Genomic DNA, 13,694 nt, shown 5'->3' with positions numbered 1-13,694 from the left:
CTGTAACTACAACCAACCATTCTTCAACTCCATCAAAGACTCCAGAAGGATATAATATTATCTAAGCAAACAAGAAATAAACAACTTCCAATCTCTAGAAATGACAGAGACATCTCGCTGCCTGTACAGTCATCCAAAATTCTTTTGTACCGCTGAGGCATCCATCTTCAGCCTTCGGGTCCATAGTATCCAGCAGACTTTTCCATGAAGCAGGAAAATTTAAAAACAGTTTAGTCATTATCTGCTGTGTCCTGCAGAATGTGTCACAGACTCTTTCATGAATCAGGAACCCCAAAAGACCATCTCATCTTTAGGCAAGTTTAGCAGTCCTCTTTCTGTGGGTTCTTTGTGTCCAGTTTATGCATCAGTCCAGGCAACAGCAGTTTCTTGCCCAAATGGCTATCAAGCTCCATAAGGAGCCTCTTCAATGCCCATCTTCCTCTTGAAGTAGATTGGTGCTGCCAGGAGCAGATGTGTCTCATTGTCATGAAAACCCTAGTTATTAAAACATTAAATGTCATATTATGTAGTCTTTAAAAGATATGAAGAATGTCTGTATAACTTAAATATATCTCCAGAACTAACTGACTAACATGACTACAAGCTTGACTATTATTGATGATTATTAATTAACAACCTATACTTCCTAATTACACATTATATTTTTAAATGAATACACAATTACAGTACCTTAATCAAGATCAGAAACACATACACATATAACAAAATTGACCTTAAATTCCATACCAATGCAAATTATGCAAATCTCTATCATATCCCCCTTTAAATGTAAAAGAACATTTATAAACAATATTTGGGAATATGGGCGTAGTTATTTCTCTCCAAACTTCTTCCAGCTGAATAGGGGCGCTGTTAATCAGGTCTTTCATGATAACCTGTGTGCTAGGTTCATCTCAGTTGGCAGTTGAATGAAATAATTTCTTGAGGGTATCCATAGCAACCTTTTAGGAGGATGTGGTCTATCATACCATATTGGGATAGAAACAATCCACAGGGTCTCATCCTCTGTGAAAACAAATCATATCCTTAGAACCAAATTTAGAAGTCATACTACCCTTATGATATTCATTCTGGTTTAGCTTGGCAGCCCATATAATGAAATGTCTCTGTACTTAGCTCCTTTATAATCAAAAATTTTAAAGAAAACATAATGTATATAATCTAGACTCTTTGTGAAATTTTTATTTTTATGTAGTTTATTTTTTTTATTTTTTTAATCTATAACTATCTGTAATCTGTCTCTTTAAAGACTTTACCCTTTTTTTAAGGCATTAACTTTATTTTTTATATTTTTTTCTTTTTTTTCCAAGCCTACGTTATTTAACATTATGACCCATTCATAGGTCTTGTATGTCTGAATTTGTCCTATTGTGAATCTGTAATATTTTTAGTATCCAGGAGCATTTTTTAATATGTTAAGCAGTTTTTAAAAACTTAAGTTGCACCACGTAGAGGTAATATGGTACCACCTATTTCCTGCCCAGTCTAAACCTTAACTGTGCTTTTATTATGATAATTACGATCGTTTTTTGTTTTTTTTTTTTTTTTTTTTTTGTCTGAGGTCAGCACAGATTAGCCTGGCGTAGCAGAACCGGAGCCATTCCAAACTCAGAGCCCCTCATAGTTCCAGGCACATAGCAGGTCCACATTGGAGCTGCACTCAGCAGTTTAATTCTGAGATTGAGTGTGTAGCACAGAAACTCTTTTTAACCCAAGTTACAGCCAAATCTGACACGCAGAGCATTGCACAGCCTGGAAACATGTCTCTGTATGGAGGCAGAAATCCGCCATGCTCTCCCGCCTGCCTAAGCCTGATCTTGCCAGCTGTCCAGGTGCAGGCAGGGAGCACTGAGCCATTGGCATGGTCTCAGAGTACTTTCTTCCCGATCTCAAGTGGGCATATAAACGTCCGGGCCCAGAAATGCTCCATAGTCGGAGTTTGCATCGGCGGCAGGACCCAGGAAGCTGCAGTTTAAAATGGTGCAGCTTTTTTTCTACCGCTAATGCTGAAACAGGAACTCTCTCTACAGCATGCCCTAGCAAACAGCAAAATCTGTGTTAAACTCTCTTTTTTTTTATTTTTAAACTCTCTTAGGTTTTTTAGTGGAATTAGTTACCATGTTGGGCGCCATTCTGTAAAAGGAGCAGTGGGCTGCATTCCTGCCCGCCACCTGGCTCCCGGCTAGCTTTATCCCAAATAATTTCACAGAAACTGTATTCTTTTAAAACATTGCTTGGCCCATTATCTGTAGCCTCTTATTGGCTAACTCTCACATTTTGACTAACCCATATCTAATAATCTGTATGTCACCACGAGGTCGTGGTTTACCAGCATGAGTCTAGCCAGTGTCCATCTCGGGAAGGGGAATCATGGCATCTACCTCACTTCCCTTCTTCCCAGCATTCTGTTCTGTCTACTCCACCCACCTATGTTCTGACCTATCAGGCCAAGCAGTTTCTTTATTAATTAGCCAATGAAAACAACAAAAATATATAAGACTCTCCTACATCAACCATGTTTATAAGTTGTGTAGGAGTTGTCTTCAGCAATGGGACTTTACTATGGTAAAATATGCAAAATATGCTAGAGCAATGGTGGCACAAACCTTTTGGGGGTAAGCAACCAATGTCTAATCTGATTTAAAATCTACTCTACAAGATGGAACCCATACCCAATAATGCTTCAGTGACCAACAACCAGAGACAACATAGTCCAGAGATTGGGGGTAAAACCAAACACTACTGGTCTATAAAAAATAGTACTGACAAAATGACTTCTGATGACATTCACCTGTACTCATGATCAGAGTGCCTTATTTAGCCATCATCAGAGAATCTTCCTCCTGTAGCATATGGGAACAAATACAGCGACCCACAGTCATACAGTATGCAGAGAGAAAGAGACCTTGGAACACACTGCTTTAAATGGAATGTCTCCATCAAATTCTACTTGCCTCCAAAAGCTCAGGGGATATTCTTGAAAGAGGAGCAGAAAAGGAGGCAGTACTGTGGGATAATGCTCTTGTACACTTTAAAGATTTGTCACTCCTGTTGGTTCAATAAAACACTAATTGGCCAGAAGAAAGGGAGGAAGGATAGAAGGGGAAATCAGCCTAGAAGAATTCTGGGAAGAGGAAAGGCAGAGATGCAGTTACCACTCAGACACAGAGGAAGCAAGATGAGAATGACTTACTGAGAAAATGTACCAAGCCATATGGTTAAATAAAATAAGAATTATTGGTCAATTTAAGTTGTAAGAACTAGTTAGTAATAAGTCTGAGTGACAGGCCAACCAGTTTATAATTAATATAAGCCTCTGTGTGTTTATTCAGGACTGAATGGCTGTAGGACTGGGTAGGACAGAAACTTCCATCTACAAGGCAGATAAAGTTTAACAGCCAGAGGGGATAGTAGATACCAAGATAACAAGGTCCTCTAAGTCAACTATGAAAAGTTCACATAAACTCACAGACAATGAATGAATCACCAAGTGCAGGATCTACATGGGTCTGCACTAGGTCTTTCCATAGTTATTATAGCTCTCAGCTTAGTATTTTGATGGGACTATTAAGTGTGCAAATAGTGGGTCTCTGATTTTTGCAACTGCTCTTGGGGCTCTTTTCCTTCTGTTGGGTTGCCTTGTCCCAACTTCAATATGGCGGTTTTTGTTTTAGCTTATTGTATTGTATCTTGTTACATTTTGTTGTTATCTCTTAGAAGCCTGATCTTATAATGACATAAAGTGAGCGGATCCAGAACAGGAATCCAATCAAAGATAAAAAGGAAATATATGAGCAAGAGAGGTCAAGATCATGAGGAAGAAATCTACAGAGACAGCTGAACCAAGCTCATGGAAACTCAGGAATTCTAGACTGACAGCTATAGAGTCTCATGGGTCCTAACGAGGCCCTCTGTATGTGGGAGACATTGGTAAAGCTAGGGGCCACTGGCAGTAGGATCAGGATCCCGGCACATGAGCTAGGCTGTTGGAGCTATGGAAGGATACCTTGCTCAGCCTTAATGCAGGAGAGAGGAGCTTGGTCCTGCCCCAAATTAATGTGCCAGACTTTGTGGACATGGAGCCCTTATCCATTAGGAGGAGTGGATAAGAAGTGGATTGACGGAAGGCAGGGGGTAGGAGGAAGGGCAAAAGGGAGAATTGTGGCTTGGATGTAAAATGAAATTTTAAAAAATAATAAATTAAAAAGAGAGAAAGAGTGGATCCTAGTTGGAGAAAGATGGGAAAAGGCAGGGAGGAATAGAGGGAGGGGAAAGCATAGTCAAGATACATTGTATAAGAAAATAATCATTTTCAATAAAAGAAAAAAATCTAAACTACAAAAAGAAAATTATAAACCACCTAAATTTCAAAATCTATCATATCACAAAGTGATATAAGACAATAATTAGAAGACTGAATCAAAGTGTTCTTCCATGCATGATATATTATGGCATACTATGTTTGGAAAAACTTAATTTTATCTTCTCTGAAATCCTCATACCATGACCCCAATTATGAACAACCTACATGTACTCCATATACTAATATATACACTAAACCTGTGATGGCATCAAATATTTCTATAACTTCTTGAAACCTTTGCAAAAGTACTTAGGAGACTGTTGGCAAATAGTGTTCAATTGGAACTTTAGAAAATAGAGGATTTTTATGCCAAGATGTCTGTTTCAAGAAGCTGATATATTGTTTTGTCAGAATGTACTTCTTCTATACTATAATCTAAAGATATATGTAGAAGTACTAAGACATTAAGAACAATACATGGGGCTGATTTAACATATACATAGACAAATAAAAGCTTGCCATATTAATTATGGAAATGATAAATCATCAATTCATAAATTAGCTTAAATAAATATGTATATTTTATGCACAAGAGCAGTTGTTTAATTAAGGAACCACTTTATATTCATATGAATAAAATATAATAAACATCTACACCTAGGTATTTGGTCTGACAGCCATTACTAATGAATCCTTTTGCTCAGGTGGTCAGCATCTTTAACATGTCCTCGCTCTGCTCTGTAACACAGTGACTATATGCACACTCCTCACTCACTGGAACAAAGTTCCCCCTTTCACTCCACATCCCCTTTTGCCTCTTTCTATTTCAACACTCACATATTTTCCCTGAAGGCAATACGAAGCTTGGCCATGATTAGTTGCTGAAACTAATACATGGTGGCACCAAAAAGTCATTAGCTAGTACAAGTTTGGCCTGATGTCAACAGTGCTGGTTACAATCCACATCTTGGTAATGACCTGGATTTTGTTAAGACTGAGAGGAGCCAAGAATCAACTAGGGTAGCCATAAACAAAAGTTTGAGATGTGATTAATACAAAGTACCCTTCCCACTCTAACCCCACACCTATTTAGAAAGGCTATTGTTCAATCACATGTTGCCCAAGGCTACAGGCAGTAAGTTAGATTTAATACAGAGACCACTTCCAATTGGTAATGACTGTTAACAAAGCAAAGGAGTACAGGGCCAGATTTCCCATGCTCACATTTTTGGGGGCAGTTCACCTACACCCCTGCAAAGTACCATGAAAAGAGCATTAAACAAAAGGTCAGGAAATCTGCAGCCCTTCCAAGCCATTTCAAATTCACATACTTTGACTGAAAATGAGCACATGTGAATGCACATATGCAGGAGAGATGAGCATGGGAGATCTGGTCATGTCCCCCATCTGCCATATGGTGTGGTGGGCAGGGAAGAAGAGATGGGTTCTCCACCCCCGGCTGCCTATGGCAGGTGGGAGAGCTGGCCCTGAGGTCATAAGGGTAGGACAACTGTCCCTGCCTCTCACCAGCTTCAGCACTTGGAAGTGACCCGTACTCTAGGCCTGGGCAACACAGTAAAGATGGCTCTGAAGGTATGCAAGAGACAATTGTGGAGGCATGAAAGCAAAAGAACTGGCCCTGCCCCTTGCTCACTGTAGCAAGGGGTGAACTAGCCAGAGCAATGCTGGAGAGCTCAACCTGCTGGTGAGAACAAGGGACTGGCAAACTCTGCAACTCTTCAGGCCTGGTACTGAAATTATGAGTGGGTGCATCCCAATATCCACCCCATCTATGCTCTACTGGAGCACATGAAGGGGCTGGTCCTACAGATCCATAGCTGCAGGACCTCCATGACACAGGGCAACAAGAGGATAATCAAGAGGAGTCCCAGTGAGGACCCAGCATAGATGGTGTAGCAGAAATCAGGGGCCTCAAACCAGACCAATGACTCTGCAAAGAACATTAGCAAGTAAGATAAATGAATAAAAGCTTTTGCTGCGTGAATCGCTGTGGCACACTGTAGCTTCCAGGATAAGACTGACTTTTTTCTTTGTCTTTCTTTTTTCTCTTCAATTTTATTTCATTTTACTTGGAAATGGGGTTTGCAAAGGCAGAAGGCAGCTATGAAGGGGCAGGGAAATGCACAAAGAATAAATGAAAAGAAAGTCCTCTGAAACTTCTCATGAAAGGGCTAGCTAAATAAATAACTGCCTCGGTAAAGTGACTTAAAGAGATTTGTTTCTAAACTTTCTGAACCAAAACTACCTGTCATTAATATTCTATAGGATGTTTTATCCACACCCACTTTGGGATAAAGCCAAATAAGAAACTTTGTTAACATATTCATTGTCCTATCTTATCTGTAATATATTGTTATCAAACAGTAATATCAACCAAGCAATTTCATAAGTAAGCTAAGCAGAAGTGTATAGTGAGTAGATGTTAATTGTTGGAGGTATTTAGGAAGGAAAATTGGATGTGGTTATTCATAACCAAATTCATAATAAACCAACAAGTAGCACCATGGTAACATGGATTCTGATATAAAATGCCAGAAGTGAAGTTATGCACAAATACATATATGAAAATCTGCCAGGGTACCAATATTTCATAAAGTTTCCTTCTTAACTACCTACTTGGAAGAAAACACCCGTGTCCTTTAAGTTTCTTATGTATGTTAGGTATAGTACAGCATGGTTGTGATTTTAGTTTCCAGGAGGCTCAGTAGGAGTAGGGTTGTGAATCTGAGGCTACACAAGATTACAGAGCAACACAGTGACTCAAAACAGCCAAGAAAAAACTCTTCACTGTTAACTATGAAACTACCTATAGAAGTTGTTCTCAACCTTCCCAACGCTGTGACTCTTTAATACAGTTCCTAATGTTGTTCCCCCAAACATAAAAATTGTTTTGTTGCTACTTCATATCTGTAATAGTGCTATTGTTATGAATCATAATATAAATATTTGTGTTTTCTAATAGTCTTAGGGTGACCACTGTGAATGGGTCATTCCATCCCCCAAAGTCGTCATGATTCAAAGGTTGAGAACCACTGATCTATAGAACTCATTGAAAAATTTACAGTCTCATTTAGCAGTTTAAGCTGTGTTGTGCAATGTTTTGCTCTTTTGGCTTTTGGGGGCCTGCCACCCAGCTCCCAAATAAATCACACACGGAGGTTTATTTTTAGTTATACATGTCTGACTTTAGCTTGGTTTGTTTCATGCCAGCTTTACTTAAACTATCTTGTTTACCTTTTGTCTCTAGGCTTTTTCCTTTTCTTCCTTCTGCAGTCTTACTTTCCCTCCTACTCTGCGGCTGGCTGGATGCTTGGCCCCTAACTTCCTCCTTCCCTTGTTCTCTCCTTGCTTGCTTTTTCCTCATTTCTCCTTTTATATATATTTTCTGTTGGCCAGCCCCACCTATCCTTGTTCCTGCCTCGCTATTGGCTATTCAGTTCTTTATTAGGACCATCAGGTATTTTAGACAAGCAAAGATTCACAGCTTCACAGAGTTAAACAAAGGCAGCATAAACAAAAGTCATACACCTTAAACTAATTTTTCCCAACAGTGCTACACAATGCTGTCGAATAATCCTCTGTACACTCTGAATAGTTAGTTTTCTTTGTTTAATTAAAAACCTGACATTCCAGTAGCCAGACAGAAAGTATAGGAGGAACAGCCAGACACAGAGGACTCTGGGAGGAGGAAAGGCAGAGTCAAGAGAGATGCCAGCCAGCCGCCATGGAAGCAGTACATGTATAAAATGAGGTAATGAGCCATGAGCTATATGGCAAAAACATAGAAAGAAATATGAGTTAATTTAAATGTAAAAAATGAAAATATGGGTTAATTTAAATTTAAATGTATCTTAGATTAAAAAATCAGATAAAAATGTAGAATAGATAAGAAATATGGGTTAATTTAAATGCAAAAAATATAAATATTGGTTAATTTAAATTTAAACATAGCTCAACCCTGAGCTACTGGCCGAGCGTTTGTAATATTAAGCCTCTTTGTGGTTATTTCGGAGCAGGCAGTTGGTCAGGACAGGAACTCTGCCTACAGAGCGATGGACTCAATAACTGATTAGTCACATTTTACTGGCTACCTAAATGACTACTATTATATAGTAGTTTAGTAAAACAGGTAAACAGAAGCATAAATAAGATAGGGAAACAAAATCCTGTAAGCTGAAAAGTACGTAGTTGCAGGGGAGGAACAGATAGCAAGGACAATACGGCCTTCAGAGAGCAGATACATTTAAGTTAGGCTCTGCAAACCTAACAGTTACCGAGAATTAAATTTTCCTGGGGGAGGGGCATTTGAGATCAAGAGAAATCAAACATTGGCAAAAGTGGCTCTTTCTGACCAGAATGCACAATTTCAGTTTTCAAATGTTCACAAGGGAAGCTCTGGGCAGACTCCAGAGCTTCAGGAGCCTTGAAAGACAAACCTAGGAAGGAGTTTGGAAGCTGGAGAGCCACTGAAAAATTTAAGATGATTAGTAACAAAAGGAATTGGAGAGTGATCCTGAAAGAGTAATGGGACTGGACTTACATGTAATAAAAGAACAATGAATATGCCTACAACTAAACACCAGGACGAAACGAAAAAAAATACAAACAAAAGCAATCCCTCTTAGAGGCTACTAAATAGATGAGATCTAGTTAAACACGAAGATACGGCAAGTGTGTATGTTACAATCAATAGGAAAGTACTCCATATGAGCCTAGGCTAAAGATAAGACTTCAGAAAGATGGAAAAGAAAAGAGAAGGGTACCTTTACACAGGCTTCCTCTGCAATTTGTAGAAAATAAACAAAATGGGTCAGAAATAACACTAGTGGAGAATGCAGATGGTCATAAATTTTTCTCTGGCAATTAAATTTTTTCTCCAGTAACTAGCTTTTTATCCAAAAAGTAAAAGATAAAATATTTTTAATTTCCAGTAATTAAATCATTAATTACAAGAAAAGGGCTAGAATGAAATAATTGGACAAATGTAGTGATGTTTTTAGTATCTGCACTGTGAAAAGAAAGTTAATTAGACTTGGTAAGATTTGTGGGGCAACTAGGTTAGAAATCAATCTATAATTCTGGACCCACTCGAAAGAACAGGACCTGAAAATTCTTTCTATGACATCTATGGCGGAAGTTTAAAAAAAAGGGTATTCAAAATATAATATACTCTATTTGAGCATGATGATTCCTGAAAATCAATTTGACTCTAGGTAAGAATAAGTAGAAATGCCTAAAGCAGATATGGGGAATCTACATGGAACTGAGAGGCAAAAAGGGCAGTTTCTAGAGTGCAGGGAAAGAGTAAAGCCTATCATACTTCGCAAACAGTGATATCCATTTGGCAGCAATATCCATTTTACCTGTGATTAAATGATTCCAGGTAGGGCCAGACAGGACATTTGCAAAAGTATGCATGTATATAGGATATTTGATTTTTCTAGCAATCTTCATCACCCCAGAACAGGAAAAAGAGGGTAATTTAAGATTGCAGTTCAGAAAGCAATCATGCATCAAAATACGGGATTTTTTTAAAAAAAATATTTGTGAGATGGAATCAGAGGGCAGGTCTCTCCTTCCACCTTGGGTTTTACAAATCAAACTGTAGCAAGTAACTTTGAGTCAAGTCACCAGCTCCAAATGTAGCTTTTCAGAATAATTTTGGAAAAGGCAAAGGCCTCAAAAATAAAAATTAAGCTCACATGAGTAATTAAAATAATAGAACAGACAAGAATATGGTACTGCTTGTGCTTTTAGGTTTCCCAGACTATAATAAAAATCAGACTATGTGTCTCTTCAATGAGCATTAGCAAACAAAGATCTATGCCATAAAATAAAAACATATCACTAATAAAACACATTATTTCATTTAAATATGTCAATGTGTCTTTTTTGTATCCCTTAAAGTGCGATCAACCCTAGGAATTAATCTGAAATTAACTACCCATTTCATAGTATTTTACTACTTATAGTGCATTTTACCAGCTCATTTTAGGCAACTCTCAAAGAAATCTAACCTGGGAAAAGGAAAAATGACTCACATCCCAAACTCGATTATAGAAGCAAAAACGCAACATGGGCCACACACTGCAACCAGATAAACTTCATATTTTCTCAGGACTAAGAAAAACCTGAGTCCTAATAAGGCAGAAATACTGGTTACTAAATTCAGAATCATTGTGAATAAGTAAGTGAACTTTAGTTTTATTTGTGACATATATGCATAAACCTACAAAATTTTAAGTTATTAAACTATATTGTTACTATAAGAAAATACTGTCTTTTTTACTCAGTAACTTTTTTGTTCAGTACCATAACTATGTATTTGGTAGAATTCATTATAGTTCTATATATTCATAACTAAGACTCAACTGCAATTATTATTTGTGAAAGATTATCTGTTGATTTACTATCACTTGAAATATTAAACTTAAGGCTTTATCCAAAATGCATGAATCATATACTGTGTACTTATGTATTATAGCTGAAGACGCTGATCCTGCAGTATCTCGATGTAAAATGTCAAGTATTACAAGCCCCTAAGGAAATTTGGTGAAAGCGGTTGAACATAATTTGAATTCTTTGTTTAGTTAATTATCAATGGCTCCAAAGTGGCCTACTGTAAAAGGTTTCTCCGTAAATTGTTTTCACAGCCAAGAGCAGTTTGTAGGAGTTATAATTCTTTTTACATTCCACACAAGGTTCTCTTTGTTGATCAGCCTGTGTGTTATATGTATCCTTGCCCTTTCCATGAGTGGTTTATATGCAACCCTGATTCACAATCAAGGTACAACAACAACTTAAATGGTCTTCCAGCCTTCTCAGGTGGGTTTAAATTTGAACATGAACTCTTTATTATCTTGATAAATATACCCGTCAGATCACCATAGATAAAGAATTAAAACATGCAAGCTTCCAAGTCCTATTACTCAATATCTTTCTTAAAGTTTCCAGGCCCCAGACTAACAATTACCACATCGTGTGCCTGTTGCTTCCCTTATTATCTTATTATCCACCCTTAATATCCTTAGCAATTAAGATCATATCCACTGTGTCTGGAGGAAGGGTGACCTGGACCAGACTTCCTGAGATGTTATCTGGTACAGGCACTGAAGCTGTGATGAGAATCTGGTGAAAACAATATTGAAAGAAAGCTATTTCAGTCTTTGTTCCAGGGAAGAAAGAAGAAAGAAACTACTGGGATTTGTTGTTTATATATAAATATATGTAATGTTATCTGTACTGTGTTTGCTCACCTATATTGAAACTAAGACACCCCCCATCTTCCCTATCTGCTTCCAAATTCCTATGTGCAAAAAAGAGGTAGTCTAGGTGAAATCTGAAAGGCCGCGACCAAGCAACGCCCACAACCTTTTACACTGGGGGTCAGGTGAGACAGTGAGCCCCATACAACTGAGGCATGCAGTTTCTAGTCGGCTGGCAGAGCAGAAATGGAGCATCAGTCACATGGAGAACTTTCACCCCCACTTGACTGTCCTGCAGCTTCTCTGAATCCTGGGCCAACATGCAGAACACAAAGGGAGAAAGGCCCACAGGAGGCCTCAATCCAGTAGAGAAAGAGAGATCCAGAGGAGGGGGTAAGAGGAGACACAGCAACAGCTACCTATTCAGGGGAGAGACAGAAAGGAAGAGGCTTGGGCTGCAAGCAGAAAAGAAGATGAGAGGGAGGGGGGAGTGGGAAGGGCTTGTTTCTTAAAAGGAACAACACAGACCATTACATTCCCATATCTTGTTTATAATAAAAAGGCAGGAGGTTAAGCACAAGAGGTTAAAGGAATTGGGGCCGTAGACTCTCAAGACTGCTTCCTAATTATTTGTGGGCATCGTCTTTGGGGGAGAACTTGAGAAAGCTGGGTGTTAATCACATTCTGGCATAGCTGGTCTCTTTGCTCCTGTCCAATGTTCATGGTATGGAAATGTCTGGTGTCTCTAACACCTGTTTAAGGAACTAGCAGAACGGAGGATAAAGTTAAGTTTAGGGGAAAAAATTTAGGACCAGGGAATTGAGAGGGGTGTATCTGACCTGTTTAAGGTGAATTCTTCTATTTGGTTTCCTGGAACTCACAAGATTAACAGTAGCATATTTTTATCAGAATGACTGTGACAGACATTTTTGCATAATTAAAAAGTATCTTAAAGACTATGAAAGAAAGCATGAGAGAAAAAAAATTGATAACTTGTATTTGTCCTCACACCTTTATAACTTGTAGGTACACACCTTAATAACTTATATTTATTTTACTGAAATCTGTGTGGTGAGGCTGTCCTTTTAAACTGACAAAACCTCTCAGCTGTCAAACTGCATCAGAGATCCTTGAGAAGGACAAAATTTTACTTGAGTTGTTGATTGAAAAATGACAGAGAACTTACTTGGTTGGCACCTAGAGCTACTCCTCAGGGTCCTCCATGGTCACTGAGGGCCATATTTTTCTTTTCCTGTTTAGTGCAGGGCCTGCCATGCTCCAGAAGATCTGAAGACAAGCCTACCTTGACCTGAGCAGCTAGGCTGTCGATTCCAGTGATTCTGTCCACGTCTGGAGATCTTCAGTTTAGATGAAAGGCAGTTTTGCCCAGTGGTCAGCACTTGTCAGTTGAAGCAAATTGCAGATGGATGTTGTTTTGTGCCCATTGGTCTTCTGTCTTCTTCAGAGGAAATAGAGTGTTGCTGCTAGGAGCCAACCAGTCTCTTTTTGTTATGAAAAGTTCTTTTTGTTGTTTTTTAGTAATTAAGCATTTAAATGCCATATTCCCCAGATCTCTGAGTAGATGAAGGCTGTTTTCTGGGTATAGATGAGTTATAACTACGTATAGAATCTGCCTGGAGAGCTGAGTCTGACCTTGACTGTACTGGCTCTCAACTTAACAGGTAAAGCAGGGTTGGATTAAATATAAAGTATTTTATGTAAATACTTAAAAGTACATACAAATTTAAAACATAAGGCTTATTGCTTTGTAGTCTGGAATGAGATGCAATGAGCAGACAATTATAACATTTAATAGTAAACATACGTGTATTTAAGTTACATATATGAACACACACACAGTAAACAGGAATTGGACAAAGTGGATGCTCTTGATAGGCCCTACCAAAGGCATGCCACTGAACAAAACAGACATTTAACCGAGTCTACACTGGGGAACCAGGCAGGGAATACCTCAGCAAAGATGGTGGGACATGGTCATCTGCTGACCTGGCTCTCAGTTAAGATGGTGGTGAAGTCTCCTGACCTCAGTTAAGATGGTGGTACGGTCACCTGACCTCAGTCAAAATGGTAGCAGTCACTTGTGTATGAAAGAGAGACCTAGAGGCGTGATCTGCCCTGCCGCC

Source organism: Myodes glareolus, chromosome 12, assembly GCF_982192425.1.
Source record: "Myodes glareolus chromosome 12, mMyoGla1.1, whole genome shotgun sequence".
Taxonomy (NCBI): Eukaryota; Metazoa; Chordata; class Mammalia; order Rodentia; family Cricetidae; genus Myodes; species Myodes glareolus.
This window is presented reverse-complemented; position numbering follows the sequence as displayed.